The sequence below is a fragment of the Poecilia reticulata genome, linkage group LG17 (assembly GCF_000633615.1).
Source record: "Poecilia reticulata strain Guanapo linkage group LG17, Guppy_female_1.0+MT, whole genome shotgun sequence".
Taxonomy (NCBI): Eukaryota; Metazoa; Chordata; class Actinopteri; order Cyprinodontiformes; family Poeciliidae; genus Poecilia; species Poecilia reticulata.
Genome location: NC_024347.1, coordinates 30,131,902 through 30,150,311, shown reverse-complemented (window position 1 = coordinate 30,150,311; position 18,410 = coordinate 30,131,902). Strand labels below are relative to the sequence as shown.

Below are 18,410 nucleotides of genomic sequence, written 5' to 3'. Positions count from 1 at the left end.
GTCTCTCTATGGCCTGGGAACGCCTTGGGATTCCTGGAGGAGCTGGAAGAGGCTGGGGAGGGAAGTCTGGGCCTCCCTTCTGAAGCTGCTGACCCCGAGACCCAACCCCGGATAAGCGGAGGAAGATGGATGGATGGATGGATGGATGGATGGATTACCTCTGTAAATCTTGTGAAAATTAGAACTGTAGATTGAAGGTATGAAGAGGTTTGTGTTCCTCTTCACAGATCCCGGGGTTTTATCGCCTCGGCTCAGCTGGAAGAAGGAAATCTGATTTAAATAAAAATGTCATTCATGTCTCAGGTTTTCTTCCTCAGCATCTCTGCAGAGCTAAATGTCTGGGTCGGGTTTTTTACACATTTATTTACACATTTATTTGACTTTTTCCCGTTAAAAGTTGCTTTAACACAGATTATGTTCCGTATTTTAGGTTTATTTGTGTATATGTTTCATTTTATGTGACAAAGTTTATTTTAAAGTCCATCTAAAGATTTTTTTAAAAGTTTTCAAGGTTAAAAAAAAGATGCATAGAAAAAAATATATATGTGGTTTTGATATTTTGGTAATACATCCAAATTAAACTTTTTAAACTTTCACGTCTTTAAATAACTTTTACAGTTATTAGTTAAAATTAGAAATTGCTTTTCTGGTGTTTTTACTTTAATTTCACTCTAAACTTTAATTCATTTTTAGATCCATTATTTCATCTAAATTTACTTTCATTAAATTACAGTAAATTTTCTACTTGAATTTCATAAGAAAGCAGAAATAAATAATTTATTTCTGCAGATCAGATCAGAATCGACTGGAAAAACTGCTTAGTCATGACTTATTCATCTAAATAAACTCATTTGTTGACGAATAAAGAACAGAAATAAGAGTTTTTCTTCCTCTTCAGCAGGACTTCCTCCCTCAGACGTGACCTTTGGCTCTGGGGTTAAACTGCCGGCCTGCCAGGTGGAACCAGTTTACGTCGACCTGGTCGTGTTTCAGAGTCTGTTGGTCGGCCTGTAAACGTCGCGCTCCGACCTCGCCGTGCCGCTGCCACCTTCTCCGTTTGGGCTTTCAGGCGAGGAGCGGGACGGACTGCCCGTCTGGCAGCAGAACGAAGGTCAAACTGCCGCCGCCGCAATAAAACACTCCTGAACACTTAATGTGACCGTGAATGAAAAGAGACCTTGGAGAAAGAAAACTCAGCTTTTGCTTTTTAAAACAAACCCAAAGCAGATTTTTCTCCACGTCTCCAGTTTATCTCACCGAGTCGGTACCGGACATTTTTATTAAAAAATAAACCCTCTGAGGGTGAAAAAGCAGATTAAATGAGAAGATTTTGTTTTTTTCTCAGAGCAAAAGCAGAAAGCATTTTTGAAATCGCAGCTTTTCCTGTTGAAACGTTTCGTCTTCCAGCTGCTGCTGCACAATCAGCCATGAACGAGGAAAACAGTTTCTCCTGCTGGTTTTCTGAGCTTCTGGATCTTTAAACGTTTCATCTGGTTAAATCTCTCCAGGTAACTTGACCACCTTCACCTGTGAGCTGAGAAAAGCTCCAGATTTACTGAGGATCTAATGCAGAGCAGCAAGAAGATCCTGGATTTAAGATCCGTCTCTTTGTGTGCGTGAACTATTCAACCCGTCCAAAACAAAACCGTTCATTAGTCCGTTATTGGCCTTATAAATCCGTTCACAGATTAACATGAGCTGCACATAAATATTTACCAATCACTACATTAGAAGGAACCAATCAGCATAAGACCTGCTTTTATCTCAGCTGGATTTGTAAGAGTAGACAAAACGTTAAAACAAGAAAAGTGGATTTTGTCTGTGAAACCAAGTTGTCTTGATGCCAAAAGTCTTTATAACAGAGTAAATCTGGTGACTGAATATAATCTGGATTGATAAAACCGTATTCCCTCTTCAGTCTGATCTCCATCGTTCATCCTGAACATCAGCCTGAAGGTTCAACGCTTCCTGCTGCGTCTCCTGCATGAACCCGGTCCAATCGGATCCCAGATGGTTTTCTGGGATGCCACAGAAAACAATAGGTTGACTTATGCAAAAACCCTCGATGAGAAAGGTTTGAATTTGTATTCTGACATGATGAATCCGTAGGGCAGAAAGAAATCACAGAGTAATTATCGTCCTCGTTAGGAAGAGTCAACCTGTCTGGATGCTGTTGGTCCATAAATAGCAGCCGAACCCTCTGAGGACTGAAGTCCTCTGGGAAATCATGCTGCTCTGGGAATAGAAAGTGGAGCGTGTCCGCTCAAAAACGGCACAAAAACGGCTCAAAAACGGCACAAAAACGGCACATCTCTTCCTGGAAAAACAACAATCTAATTACTCAGAGTGAAGAATCTCCAAGAGCAGCAGACCAAACCAATCAGCAACGATGGATTCTTTCCAGGAGCTGCAGGACTCTGGCGTCATGGCAGGTTTCCTCACAGACTTGTTTTTAGCTGCGGCATGATAACGATGAGTTCACAAACCCATGAAAACCTGCAGGACAGACTGATGGAGCAACAAGGCCTGGGGGTGAAGTGGCCAGCATGTCGGCTGCTGAACTTTTCTTAGAAAGAATCTAGAAATTAGAATCACTCAGTAATTCCTTCAGTCCTGATTTAAAGGACTGAACAGATCCTGAACATCTCAGGTTTTCATGGAGTTGATTCCAGATCATCATCCACAAACTGTTGCTCCTGCTTCTTCAGTCGGCCATGTTGGTTTACTCTGAACTCTCGTTTTATCTCGAGATGTTTTGTGAGATTTCTGGTCTGGTCTCCCTTCGTTGGCGTGTGTGTGTGTGTGTGTGTGTTGCTCCAGTTTTAAAAACTTGTCGTATTGGTTCATATTCAATAAGAAACTCTGTCACTTAAATCAATAAAATGATTTTAAATTGATCTGTTTGCGTACACAGAGTCGCTGCATGTTTTGGTCAAATTTCCTGCTTTAAGAAGCAGCCAGTACTTTTCTGTATCTGCAGTTAGAAGTTTGGTTTTCTGGTTTCCTCGGTCGCTCAGTCTCGCTGGCTGCTGATCTAACATCACAAAAATGTTCAAAACCAAAAATACGTACTTCTGCTTTTTCTGCATTAACTCTAAAATGAGTTCAGACTTACTCAGTTGTTATTTATGGTACGAACACGCTGACTCAGTGAGCAGGATGTGTAATCATCATCATCAGCAGATGCGTGTTGAGACTCTATGAGTCTGAGGATGCAGCTGTGGAATAAAAGTGTCACGAGAACACAGCCTTGAGGAACGCCACATGATCGACGCTCACTCAGGTTTAGAACTGACACAGAGATGAGACTTAAAAACATTATCCCTCAGGTGGAAAACTTCAGTAGTTTATTTTTTAAATTTTAGGCCAAGGTGAGGTTTGTAACCGATCTCAAAAGGAAAATGAAAATCATGCAGTGACGGAAATTTCATGTCGAACCGAAACATTTTATTTTAACTGTTCGGGTGATAAGAGCAGCGAGTTCATTAACTATTCGTGTCAATGTTATTTTATCTGAAATATGTGCCCGACTATAACCATGTTTCATTTAGTTTAACTATATGTAAATAACATCTATAACATGATGAGATGATTTTTACCTAATTGAGTCTTAATGTGCTTCCGTACGTTTCGTTCCGTTAACCAGATTATGACCAGTAGTAATTTCCAAATTTCCCTCCACTTCTTCTTTTTCAGGCTCATCGTGTAAAATACTTTCCACCATTTTACATAAAGACTGACGCCGATTCACACCGAAGCTCAAACCTTATTTACTTCTGATCCGTTTGGCCTGACAGGAAATGACCAAAACGAAGAGGCGCCAAATAAAATGTAAGTGAATTCAGCCTGATGCTCGTTGTGCAACAGGAAGACATCGGCGTTATCTCTGCTGCGTGTTCACTTTATCTCACCAGATAGTCAGTCGCTTCATCCAGAAACAAACAAGGAAATTAATGTCTAACCAAAACAGTTTCAATTGATTTCTCTAATAAAAACATCAGTGCACATCTGAAGATTAGAAATAATTTAAAAACTAAAATGAAATGTCAGAATAAAGTCACAAAATTATGACGAGAATAAACTCGAACAATGAAATCTTAATATAAGAAAATTATGAGAATGGAAACTTATTATGAGAAAGTTGTACGAAAATCGAGTCAAAATAATGCATGAATAACATTTTAGTGTAATGAGAATTAATAATGTGTGTCATGATGAGAAGCCATAATGTTATGAAAATAAAGTTGTATGAGAATAAAATCTAAATAATGGCAATACAGTCATATTATGGGATAAAGTCGTAGTATTATGACATTATTCTCATATTTTTATTTTAGTTTCTTAGCATGGCTCCAACACTGTCATACAAATCAGATTTAGGAAATAGCTTTTATTTTGGCGAGGCCAGTCAGGCCGCCATGTTGGTTATGACCACGATGCCTTCACTACCAGGGGCTGAGATCCGGTCAGAACGGGCCGAACGCAGGGAGACAAAGTTAAAAAGAGCTTATTGGACACACACACACACACACGCACACACACACACACACACACACACACACACACACACACAGTCGGAGAGCATTCAGACAAACAGATGTGACACGTTGGGCTGAGCACAAACAGCCTTGCAGAGAGACAACATTTGTTCTGGTCGGCGTCACAGTGACAGAGAGTCGGAGCCGATTCTCTGCTTTCTGCTGTTGGAACATGAGGGAAGGTGTTTCTCTGTGCAGACGATGTCATCCTGCAGATCCACGTCCAGACGGAGGAGTTGAACGTGACGAACACGGGAAGGACGGTTAATTAAATAAAAAGACAAGTGATGAGGCGTCTCATCACTGGATTCATCATTAGGAATAAAAGGAAAACTTTTAGTTTGACTGGAAATGTCCTGGTGACGTTACTGCAGCTTTATGAGAGAAACCTCTGAGGAGGATTTCAGGTTCATTACATGTCCAGAAAGCAGCTGGTGTTCAGAATCTGATGGTTTTCACCTTCACCAGCGCAAATGTTTAAAGATCCAATCTTTTTCCGGTCAGTGAACACACCATATGCCAGGCCGACAACAACACTCTGCAGTGTGAAAGTTGGTACAGAGAGGAGAAAACTCGCTGAAGACTTTTACAACAGGAAGGCGGCCGTTTAGTTTTACAGAGACCGCTGCTCTCACCCAGTGTGACGTCGCCTCCACTCCTTATATAACTTACTAATGACTGCTGCTTAAATTAGTTACATTTACAAGAATAAAGTCAAACAATTACAAGAATAACTTCTTTATTCTCGTAATAATAAAAAATGTTTTTTACAGTTTCAAAATAACTCTTTGGTGTGGAAGTTGTTAGTGAAGCAGACGTTTGTGCCACTAGAAATATAAATCTACGCATCATAAAGGTACTAATAACTTTCTGAAAACATGTAAACACACCAGACGAAATATTCCAACGATTTGAAGCTTTTTAAACGTCGGTTATGGGAACAAATTGAAAGTAGCATGTAGCATATTAACGAGCGAGTGACCTGAAAACGACTCGACCTCCACCAGAGGTCACGACTCGGCCATTCCACTGCGATAATTCAACATGTCCGTGAGTGACATGCCTGTTCCTGCGAGGAGCCGCCGGCCCAGAGCCTCTCAGGCTGGCAGCGCTCCTCCTGCGTCGATAAAAGCCAGGCGGCGCTGCACAGCCTCTCAATTAGCAGAGCCAACGCTAATCTGGACTCAAATCGCCTTTTTTATTAGCCATATCTCAGTTTCAAAAGGGAAACAAACGGATCCGAGCCACCGGGGGAGAATCCATGCCAGGTTTTCTTAAACAGAAATAGTTTTTTAATTTGCCGTTTCTGTGGATCAACTTTAACTCAAAGTATAAACCATGTAGGCATCTTCAGGGACTTTATGAAAACATGAAATTATGATTTTATCATTAGTGCGGCATTAAAGTCTCCTCAGTTAGACCTGCAGATCAAACTGTTTTATTCTATAATGAACAGAAACACATTTACAAACCAATTTTTCCAATAAAAAAAGTTATTTTTCCACATTTTAATCACTTTACTCCTTAAGCTGCTTTATATAAACCTGGGCTGAACTGTTCTGCTCAGATTAAAGATTATTAAAGACTAAATTTATTGTTTGTTTTTTTGTCTCATCTCTTTTATACTTTTATGTCTCGTTTCACTTCCATTATGTAAAAACCGTTTTGTTTTCCTTTCCTTTCTAAAGACCTTTGAGGAGACGTTCATGGAAAATTGCTGCTATATGAACAAACTGAAGTGGCTACAACTGTTTATTAAATTGCATTTTGTTTCACTTTTTACAGATTATTTCTTATGTCAGGTTTTGTTTTCCGAGCCTCTGATGATTCTCTGCCTCCAGTTCCATGTATATTACCCTCTTTTTTTCTGGATTTCTCCATTTTCTCCTCCGTTTGTCCAGATAATCTGCTCCAGCTGAGGATGTCCACTTGTTATTTTCACTCCTGTCTCAGTTGCTGGTTCAGTGAGAAACGTTGCCATCAGACACTCGTTTCTTCTTTTGATTCTCCTTTCCTCTCTGGTGGACCTGAAGCAGCCATTTCATGCATATTTTAGGAATATAAACATGAATAAAGTGGAAATCATAACCCCAAAGCCCAGCGGAGCGTTGGCTGCAGAGGATATTTTAGTCGTTTCAAAGACTCAAACTGTTGCGACAGCTGGCTGCGTCTTCCTGTCCAACAGGAAGTCCTGCCAATAATCTCCGACGAACACGCCGTCGCCGCTACGACTTCAGCGCCCGACTGCGTCCTTCTGGACGAGTTCCTGACTCTTTCATCACTTCAGGGTTCAATCCAGAAGGAACACCAGCTGAAACCCGGCGCCGCGGCTTCTGACATGATTCTGAGGTTTCACCTGCATCACATCCATATTTTACCTCCTGTCTTTATTTTTCTCTGAATTTTGCACCAAATTCTTCTTTGTTTCATAGTTGATCAGTTTGTCGGCTTCTGCTTCTCCACCTGAACAGCTTCAGCTCAGAGTTTGAACCATGCAGATCGGTCACACTGCAGGCGTAATGATAATAAATCATCCATGGGGTTTGGATCAGTTTTCTGACCTCGACTCTCCTCCATGTCTCCGTCATCTGGGCCTGATTGATGCTCCAAACGCCACAAACTGCTGCTGGTTGATGGAAGTGTCTGAACATTTGGATCATCCCTCATTCAGGTTCAGGAAGAAACTCGCTCTGCTTTCTGAAACAACTTCACATGGACTGGATCAGGGATCTTCACTGTTGGCTGTACAGTTTCATTCACGGTTACACCAAACCTTTAGACTGTGGCGTCGACTGAAGCACTTCTGCCGCTTTTACCTGCATTTACGTCGATCATAAAACGCCACAAACTCAATTATCTTAACGGAAGGAGGCAGGTTTTGGAAGTAATTCCTGGTTTTTGATCGTTTTTTCGAGTATCGATGGATCAAAACACTCTGTGCAAAAACCGGATGTTGCAGAGGGAGCTAGACAAAGGAGTCAACAGGAAGTGGTTGGAGGATGACGGCGCCTCTCATCATTTTAATGACTTATCGTGTTAAAAAGCTCATTCATCTTAATTGTTTATTATTTAAAGTAAACACCGTCATTGCAAAACACTATTTTCTGCCTTTTCATAATGAAAACACAGCCACTGGTTCCCAGTTTGGGCTCCTGATCACCCAATATGACACAAACCACTGAAAACGCCAACGCCGTCGACATGATCAAAGCCTTTTCCTGCATTGTTATTCGGTTCTCTCTCTGAATCTGTGAAACCTGACAGCAGACTGCTGGTTTTCCTCGTGGAGGCCTGGCTTCGTGTTCCCAGCTGTGTTTGCTTGTTATCAATCAAACGCAGAGCGAGACGCTGTGCGCATTATTCGAATACCTTCCCTTTTTTGTTCCGTGTCCAGCAAACACAGGAATCCAGAGTCACCTTCGGTGTCGAACATGAGGAACTTCAGCCGTCAGACCACAAAAAGCTGCTTTAATGATTGTTGGAGCTGCAGGAACAACATTTGGATAAGCAGGCAGATAACAGAGATAAAACATCTACTGACGCTGAGCTGATAAAATAATGTGGTTTGACCACTGGAGCTGCAAAACTTCCTATTTTAGAGGCGGATGTTTGAACAGATCAAAGTCTCTGCCTGTTTGATTACATTTCAAATGTTTCCCTGACAGAAACGCAGCTCCACCTTTTCTGCATCCAGAAACCATTTCACATGATCAAATTCAGCTTTCAGAAACTGCATCCAGTTTCTTCCTTTGCTCCCCACGAGAGGCTGAGCAGCTAAAGCCTTTCCTCCCACAATGCCGTGCTATTTTACACACAGCTTCTCTCTTTCTTAGCATTTTGTACATCTTGAAAATGGATGCTTCATATTCAGCTGTCCAGCTGAGCTGAGGAAGGATCAGCTCACCTTGTAAATCAGCAGGTTCATGAGGTTTGGTTACATCGATCTCTATTCATTATCACAACGCTGCGTTTTCCCCGTTCTGAATGACAGAAGGTTCAGTTTGACCAGGTTAGACTGACGACCTGCAGATCATGTGACGTTAATCTGAGCTGCTGGTTCTCAGACTGGAGCCCATTAAATGCTCAGTGTAACTCAGGTGTTTCCTCTCCTTTAGTTACTTTTACTCTCCGTTTTGAATCCCTGGTCGCTCTCAGTGTTTTTCCCTCTTTGTGCTCCAACAGCTTCAGAGAAGCTTTTCAGTGTCTCAGTCAGGCTGAACGCGGCCGCCGCTCTCATCCAGAAACTCGTAGAAAAACTCGCCATTACAAGATAAAGTGGATAAAAGCAGATACCAGTAATGGATAGTGAAGAATCTCRTTGCTGTGGATGTAATCTGTCGGGTCGGGTCGGGACCGCGCTCCGTTTGGCCGGATTGTTCCGTCTGTCTGGCTGTCAGCTCGGCTTCAGGAGGATTTTATCTCTGGTGTCAATCAATAGCTCTGCACCGTTAAGCCACCGCTAGCTGCTCCATCCTCCTCTCCATCTGTCTGCCGGGTCCCCGGGGCCCGAGCCGGAGCCAGACACGGTCCAACATCAATCAATATCCGGGTTTTATTTTCCTGAGAACGTTCCTGGAATGTTCTGAAGGAAAATGTTTTTTAATAGACTGCTGGTTGTTTTCCATGTTTTAGCTCATTAGCTACAAGTTAAAGACACGTTAGAATCAGTCTTTACTCTGTTCTCAGCCTGGAATCGTTTCCTGATGTGGGAAAATAAAAACTGATCTGTTCTTAGAAACATGAAGTCCTCCAGTCACTTAGGCTAATAAACCATCCGTCTCTTAGCTGCTCAGTCAGATCAGAAGTGGTTCTGATGGTACCACTGGGGTCCAAATGTAAAGAGTAATTAACTCCTAAACGAACAGGATGTAAGGGTTCCGTCTTTATGTGCGAATTTTAATATTTTATTCTAAATTTGTTTAATTCTGCAGTATTTTACCTAAAACCGTCTCAGTGATCACAAGAGATTTGACTTTATAATGCAACGCCTTGAAACTGGGTCTCTGTCTCTTTAAGAAGCTCCTGCTCTTTCTGAAGCTCCGCCTCCAGGAAGTCATCCCAACATGGCTCCTCTATTAACCCTTTAATGTTTTTACCAGCGTTGCTCCGAGCAGCAGCTCCACCAGGGGTTTGCTAATCGCTGCTGGCTAGTCTAAGGGGGGAGGGGCTGCGCCTCGGAGGCGGGGCTAGGTCCACCCAGGCGTTTTACACAACTGAATGGTTGCCATGGAGATGAAAGGATTTCTGAAACATGAAGAATCAATAGATACGAGGGAATAAGATCAATACATGATGTAAAACTCAAACAAATTGATTTTACACAATACTGCCCCTTTAATATCCACCCCACTCTGATTCAAAACTAAAATGTCTTAATATTTGACATATTTGACAGTAAGGTGAATAAATGTGTAATTATAGTTACCAGTATTCATGTTTCAGAGTTTTTTCCTGAATCTGAGCCACAGACAAAATCCATTCTGGAGATTTTTCTCTCATATTGCCGCCTGCACCTGGAATCGTCTCTGAAATGCTTCTGAGAATCAGCATGAAGGTTAAAAAAAAGCCAAACTCCCCGACAGTCTGAAGCAGCTCTGAGCTGCTGCCCACGCGCCGCACACATGCAACACTCTGCAGCAAATTGCAGCAAGGATGCAGAAGTAGAGCTGCTCAGAAAACCGTCTGCTGAAATACTGTACAGCTGGTTAAAGCTTTCCCACCATGTTTAGAAGACTTCATGCTTAAATACTTTAATCCAATTCAGCTCAGGGATCCGTTCATCTGCACAGAAATATTGACCAAATGACAAAAAATACTGAACTAGATTTAAATTTAGGACTTAAATGCCTGCAGTCGCATCAAACTGCTGGTTTACTTTTTCCCCGTCATGCTGATGGATTGGAAGTAAAAGTTTCTTTTGGTTTTTATTCTCGTCTCAGCTTCGAGGTTTTTCTTCCACTTGTGAAAATTGACACGATGACAGTGGAGAGCGTTACACTGAAACAAATCGTGACAAATTTGAATGCTACACGAAAGACACAAGTTGCAAACATTTCATGATTGAAATTTCACATTTTATGTGAAATTAGTGCAAAGTCCAAAGTCTGATTAGCTTAAGGTGATCAGGTTAGGATACATTTATGGTCTACAACTCTGCTGGGGTTGCTAGGTGACTGGCGGAACTCTGCTGGGGTTGCTAGGTGACGGGCGGAACTCTGCTGGGGTTGCTAGGTGACGAGCGGAACTCTGCTGGGGTTGCTAGGTGACGGGCGGAACTCTGCTGGGGTTGCTAGGTGACGGGCTGTAACTGCTGATTTGTGATGTTACATTTCGGAGGTTTTTGAAATATTTAATTTTACAGACAGAAAAACCAACTTATTTCTCAGAAACGGCTGGATGTTTTTTAAATGTTTGGTCTGATATTAGAAGCTGCAGAAACTCAAATTGAAGAACAAAAATGTGCAAAATGTGAATTTTGAATAACACAACTGCTTTAAGATGATCATTTCTTTGTTCCTGCTCCTCATTAAGTTTCGACCAAACTGAGATCCATCCCACTGCAAGTAAGATAATCATAGCTGCTCCACAGAACCCCAGTGACTTTAGTAGACACACTGATTGCGTCTGGATGTTTTTTTTCCATCTCATCTTAGATTGAAAACTGGCCTTAGAAACGGATCAACATGATGGATACTGAAGTCTAAACAAGCAAAAAGTAGCTTCAGCATCTTACAGCACAGATTCATCCATTTCTTACAGATTCACCCAAACTGCAGACTCAGATATTCTGTCTGCGCTGACCGACCACCGGCTCTGAACCGTCCCGTCACCGACGCGTCCTCAGCTCACAGTCAGCCCGGCGGATTGGACGTGGCAGGCGTCCACTGTCCCCAGCCACAACAGAGACGCAGGCAGAGTGAGACAAAGCGGCAGAGCAGGAGTCAGCGGCGGCGCGAGGCGAGGCGAGGCCGGGACGGAGTCTGAACTCCAGATGACCCCAGAACACCGGCGGGTCAGAGCCGAGACGGGCATCAGCCGACACCACAGAGCAGGATTGGAGGACAGCGCGCTGTCTGGACGGGACGCTGGACAGAAGAGTCCAAATGTTTTGGAACATGAACCCAAATCTAAACTCAGGAGGATTTGTGGGTAAAAAATATATTTTAAGAAAATTACAAAATGTTTTCTTCAGATTTCATAAGTTATTATAAAATAATAAGCTTAGTAAATGAAATGGTTGTAGATCCAAAGCTTCTTTTCCTGATTATCCTTTTATTTTTGGCTCAACTGAAGAAACTCAGAAGCTTTTAGTTTGTTCTCAGGAATAAAAACATGATTTTATATCACTGCTTATTTTAAAACACTTCCTGCATCCAGCAAAACTTTAATCACTGAATTAAAACCAAAGTTTTCTTTAGTGATGATGTTTCTAAAAGCAGAGCTGGATTATTAAATTATTAATACTTTCTGTTGCATCTAAACATTTCTGTGAGAACATTTTCATTTGTGGTCTAAATTGAAAAAAAGTCCACCTGATGATGAGACAAATTTCTATCATCCAGGGGCCACAAATGGCCCCCGAACCACATGTTGGAAACCCCTGATGTACATGTTGTGTCTCTTCTTTCCATTTTATTTCCTTTAAAGTTACTTATTCATGTTTGATCTCGTTTGGTTTTTGTTTAATTCTTGTGTTTTTGCCCGGTCCTGGTCTGGGGCTGGTTTGGTTTCCTCTGATGCTCCTCAGCTCCTCCCACCGCCTCCTGATCCTGATCCCTCCTGATCCTGATCCCGGCCCAGACTCACCAAGGGAAGGAATCCAGCTCAGAGATCTGCTGGTAAGTTTTCTCTCTGCGCCGCTGATGGGAGCTGACAGAACTGGGACTGCAGCGCCGAGGCGAGCGGGCCCCGCACCTACGACTCTAAACTCTGTTGTTCCATCTCATTATTTTCAGACTCCGTCTCTGCGCCGTTTGAGATTCGCTCAAAGAGCGGCGAGCGGCCTGGCAGCTCCTCCAGACTCCCGGTGAAGAGAGAGAAGAAGAAGAAGAGACGGCCGTTCATCATCAGGCTGAGTTGAGCTGCTGTCGCTGCTTAAACGTCTCCGTTCAGAGAAACGAGGCTCATTCAGCTGCACTGCTAGCCTGTTACAGCTCTGAGCCTCATGGAGAGAAAGCTGTAAATTAATCAGAACTAGAACTCATTTATGCAGATTAACTCTGTTTTATGCAACGTTGCTGTCAGACGTGGTGAATCTGGTCTTTAGTGGCTCACTGACATATTTCCACACCAAAGGAAATAACTCATTTTAAAGCTTTAGAAAATGAAATCATGATTGAAACTCTGTAAAACTGAACATTGCAACTAAACCTTTCATTTATGAATTCTGTCAAACATTTTCTTTAGCAAATAAAAGTGGATCAGAACAGAGTCCCTGAGACAAAATGGCTGCTGCACTGTGGATGTCTGCAGAGTTTAAATGGATGTTAATATCTATGATTCCCTCTGATTTACTGAATCAGAAAAATCCTGCCGTTCATTTTTAACTCCTGCATAAAAGAAATAAATCAGAGAAGCTGCAGCTCCTCTTCTGGTTTGTGAGCAGGAGGAGTTCAGAGGGAGAACGAGGGCCTCAGCTCAGCCACAGGTCATGTTTCTAAGAGAAAGCATTGAATCTGAGTTTAATATGCCGGAAACGCGCCTCGGGTGCCGGGTCCTCAGGAAGACACATGAGATTTGATTGGCTATTAAAGCTGTGAGTTATCAGCTCAGCCTTTCGGATGGAGCCGCCGCGCTCCAGCAGGGGGCGCCGGCGGGTCGGGCCTCCATCTGCCCCTTCAGCAGGAGGCTGAGTGGATGTGGGCTGCAGCGGAGCGGAGCTGGACTCGGCCCGCCTCATCCACCGGGACGCATATCAGATAATGTCGCTTTCAGTCTGAGCTGTAATTTCCTGGAAGACGAGGCGCGATGTGACAGATGGCGCTCACGGGGAAAGAGGACATGACGCATCGGCGCCGAGGCGTCGCTGGTTCGGAGCGCGGTCCATCCGAACCAGCGCGGTCCATCCGGCTGCACGCTTACCGAAGGTAACGCTCCAGATCGCAGAGCCGGGGGTCACCGTAGTGCTGAACTGACCAGCCGCTTGATGGGCAGATGAAATGTCTTAAAATGGAGGCCAGCTCTTTAAATTAATATTCAGTTTAATGCACAGCAGGTTCATCAAACTCATTTTCATTTAGTGCTGAATCTAGATGATGAATCACTCGGAGCTGCTGCTGCAGGTCGTACTGATAAAACTTCCTGTTAAACTGTAAAAACGTTAATTCTTAAAACAAAAGAATTAAATCTTTTTACATTTTTGTAATCTGGTTCTACATAAATAAAAGCTGAACTGAATCGACTAATAAAATACACAATAATTATCTCAGAGTTTCATTCCTGTGTCCCTCTGATGCATCGATGGACACATACGTAGCTTTAGCGGCCTGGTTTTGGCCCGAGAGCCTCGAGTTGGACACCGTGGTGAAATGGATCCTTTCTGGTTTGTCAGGTTTTGCTTCTTCATCACTGTGATGTTTCTCTGCTCCTAGTTTTTTGACACTTGCAGTAAAAGCTGAATAGTTGACAGTAAACTGAAGCCGCCATGATTAGCTGATACATGTAGCATTAACCAAACTTTACCTCATTATTCATCTGTAATAAGATGCTTATTACAGCATCTTATAACGCTGTAATAAGATGCATGACTTTCACATTTCGTTAAACGTATTTTGCGATAAACGATGCCCGTCTGCAGTTTCATTTTAATTTTCTGTCCGTTTGTTAAAAACGTCCTGCAAGCAGATAATCTGACCGAATTATTCGTGGATTCGTTTCTACTGGTTAACCATTTCGTTTTTGGGTCAAAGGTCATGATTCTTACCCGAATAGAATCAAGAAGTTCTTGAAATAGAAACTGACTGACAACAGGAAGCAGGCAGAAAAAGGCAGAAATTCATGTCTGAATGTAAAGAAACCCAAGAACAGATGAAGCAACTTTACTGCCATCCGTCAGGCTGGAAGGTGATGAAATCATTCCTGAGGTTTGGGGCCCCTGAGGGCCACAGCAGGGGCCAAACATCACCCACACAGAGGAGAACCGAGGAAATGGTCTACAGCCAAAACCTCAGCTGAACAAAAACTGACATAAACTAAATGTTGGTCATCAACAGTCAAACATGATGGTGGTTAGAGACGTTGAGCTCAGAGAATTTGGGTTTTACAGGAGGAAAATGATCCAAAGTTCACCAGCAGGTCCGTCTCTGAATCTCTCCAAATATAAAGAAGAAACGGTGCAGATGTTGGACTGGTCTAGTTAAAGTCTGGACAGGTTATTCATGCTTAAAAACCCTCTAATATGGCACAGGTTCAAACTTCCCCCAGGGCTCAGAGACTCATCAGTTTCTGTTTTCTACCAGTTATTAGTTATGGATTTCTACGTCAGGTTGGTTTAGAAAACTTTTAATAAATGTGAATTTTCCTCCATTTATCAAAATATGTGAACAGAAGCAAATTGTTGGAGGGAGAAAACTGACAGAGCTGCGTTTGAAATATTTCTGTTCCTGCATGAGAATCCAAGTCTGAGGATATTTATGGTGCATGAGGCGAAACGATCCTCTGCAGGGAGTTAAAAAAGAAAAGCAACAAATTTAACTCACTTTTAAAAAATATGTTGATTCTTATTCAAATATATAAACCAACTTGAAGGTTTCTGGTTCCTGTCCAGTCACAGCCTCAGCCATCTTTACCCCCCTCTGCACTCTGACCATATTCAGCTGAAACGCCACCAAAATAAACATTCAAAAAAGTTTCAAACGGGAAACCGAAGCCTCAGAGTTCCTCATTCCTGCCAGTCCGACACGCAGCGCCGACACCGAAGCCCCATCATGCAGCCTGGAGGCTCATCAGCTTTAAAACACCGAGCTGCGGCTGCAGCAGCAGCAGCAGCAGTCGGCTGCAGCAGCAGCAGCAGCAGCAGCAGCAGCTGCGGCTGCGGCTGCAGCTGCAGCTGCTGCAGCTCATCACGTTCTGGCTAAACTCAGCCAGAATGTTGATTTCTGCTGCTGCTGCCCAGAATAAAATGTGCTCAGTTTCCAAGAAATTCACAAAGGAAGGAAGGAGATGAAGCAAGAATAGTGGAGGTCAAGTTCAGATCTTATCACTTCCTCGACAAAATATAAACTCAGAGCCAACAGGAGGGAAGCAGCTTTTAAAGTGAAACCAGGGCTGCTGTTCAGCTTTCTGACTTCGCTCAGCTGTTATTCGTACTGATTATTGATCAACGTGGATCAATAAATATATCCAGACTTGTTGCAACAGTTTTAAAAACTTGGCCAACATCTTTGTTACTCAAGTTTCTCCACATTTCTGCCATTTTCTCACCTGAACTCGGTCAGTTTTAGAAAAGCAACTGGAACAAAATACTTTGCACTTGCATGACAATAACTGATAATTTATGTTGTACCCAATATTTTATTTTCAGAAGATTTTATTCGTCTGAATAAAGAGTCCATCTGCTCCAGCCACCTGCCCAGAACCACAAAGTGATCAATATTTCTAATAAAAACGATAACGCCGCTTCACTTTTTAAAGCTTTTCATTTGCCAGAAACTCAATATTTGCGTTTCAGTTTGACTTTAGAGTTAGACTACCATCTCTGTAACCACCTGGGGAAAGACCAGATGATGTCCAGGTCGGTTTAGCAGCTTCGAGTTAAATGAAGTAAAAACTTGGATGAACTTTAAAGCCCAGACAGACGACCTCAGTGTGACATCATCAGGAAGTCGACGGTCAGCATCTGGACATGGAAGCTAACGAGGCGCCAGCATCGTCTCCAGTAAAACGTTTTGTTCCGACGTGGACTGAAAAGCCACGCAGAGAGGAAGAAGCCATGACTCCAAAAGCAAGACACCTTTATTTTGAAGGGGAAAGGAGGAAGTTTGCAGTAAAGCACAGCGGCGGCAGCATCATGCAGTTGGTCACGTTTTACGCCGGGAGGGAGCGGTGCACTGTACAAAACTAATGGGACTCTGAAGGAAGGACACTAAAAAATACTGAGCAACATCTCAAGACAGGAAGTTAAAGATGTTTAAAGGCTGTTCTGTCAAAACAATAAGAGTCAATTTCACATTTTACAGAAAGAATAAATCATAAATCCTCCATTTCTGGCTGATTGGGTTAAAATTAGTCTGATTTATTGTTAAGCAGACCATCGATACTGTATAACCGCAGATTCTTTCATAAACCACATCTAAAATATTTAAAGTAAAATGCATCATGGGTAGCTGGAATGCTGCTTCACACTATTGGCTGGTGTTTCAAAAGCAGCCAATCAAAGAGCAGCATTCATTTCACTTGGCTCTGATTGGCTGAACCCCAAAGACTGTAGCTGTTAGCTTCTGCAGCACCAAGTCAGTTTCCTCTGAACGTATCGAGGCATATTTGGTGTTTGAATGATTAAAATAGGTAGTTATCAGCGTTTTTAGACTTTTTCTCAAGTATTGATGGATTTTTATGGAAGTCACCACTTCCTGTCCGCCTGCAGGGGGATGTGATGCGTCGCCACTTCCTGTCCGCCTGCAGGAACCTGATTTCTCCGGTGTGTTTGCGTTTTTCTGAACCTGTAGCTTCATCTGTGCGGCTCATTGTTGAGCTCAGCAGGTGGAAAAATCACCCAGAGTTCAGACGCACATGAAACATGACGACGGTTCATTGATCTAGAGTCGGATTTCACTGTGAACATAAAACACCGTCATCTAGAAACACGCAGGGAATCCAACCCTGAATCTTTATGAATAATAAAAAGTAAACATCTCTTCGTTATTTCTGTTGACTTTTTGTTTAAACTGCATGAAATGTTTGAGTTGGTTTATTGGATTTAAAGTTTAAACTGGACCAAAAGGAACAAACGCATGACGGACATGACAAAAGTTATTTAATTAGCTAAACAAAGGTCAAGGGTCACAAACATCATATGATGCTGAAAGATTACAAGTAATGATTAAAAATGGCATGAAGGGAAATAAATCAAATAGAAAAATAGATTTAAATTTAAAATTTTTAAATATATTTTATTTTGAGATGTTTATTAAAATGATTGAGAATCAATAAATGTATTTAATATATTTAAAATATTTAAAATAACATTTAAATAAAGAAATTTAAAAGATTAATAATTGCAATTTTGTTTTTTGTTAAAGATAAAAAATAAAATAAAATGTGCAATTTAAATAAAATAAATGTACGTTTCACAAAATCCAGAGATTTGATTTCAAAGTTAGCATTGATGCTCCTTTTTTTATTTTATTTAATAATCAGATCATGTGATTCTGCGGTTCGGGTTCGTTTCTGCTTTTGGCTGCAGGATGAAGCAGCTGATGAGCATTTAGGACCGACGGGCTCCAATCACGCACAACACGCCTCATTCACGCAGATTCTCTGTGAACATCAGCAGATTCTTCTAAAGAACCGGATCCTTCAAACGGCTCCGAGTCTCGCATCAGCCAAACATTTATGTGGGATAAATCAGCAAACCGAGCATGAAAGAGAAAACATCCTCCTCTCCATCCCGTTTTATAGGCAAGGTGGCGTCTCTCCCATCCACACCCTGCACACACTGCGCATGCGTGCCGCGCCAAACAAAGGACCAGGCAATTAACGGACAGAGGACGGCTAATAAAGTTTGACTGTGTGCAGAAATAAGCGGCACGTCGATGCAGCAACAACCGCAGCGCACAGAGACAATGAGATGCATGTGAAGAGGTGGAGGGGATTCAGGAGCACCATCAGCCTCCATCCGAACCCCCCACCTCCACCTCCACCCCCTCACCCTCC

The 18,410-nt window shown here is 42.3% G+C and overlaps 1 protein-coding gene and 1 long non-coding RNA gene across 3 annotated transcripts in view; one reads left to right on the top strand and one right to left on the bottom strand.

Annotated features, from left to right (window-relative positions):
* LOC108167092 (uncharacterized) overlaps nucleotides 1-15,498 on the top strand; it is a 28,388-nt gene extending 12,890 nt beyond the window's left edge. For both annotated transcript variants that reach the window (XR_001777483.1, XR_001777481.1), the window contains 4 exons: nucleotides 899-3,831; nucleotides 11,298-11,687; nucleotides 12,286-12,376; nucleotides 12,494-15,498. This is a non-coding gene — a long non-coding RNA (uncharacterized LOC108167092). The remainder of the gene's footprint in view (nucleotides 1-898; nucleotides 3,832-11,297; nucleotides 11,688-12,285; nucleotides 12,377-12,493) is intronic.
* The window catches only part of basp1 (brain abundant, membrane attached signal protein 1), a 66,113-nt gene that overhangs the window by 23,479 nt on the left and 24,224 nt on the right, over nucleotides 1-18,410 (bottom strand). The window lies entirely within an intron of this gene.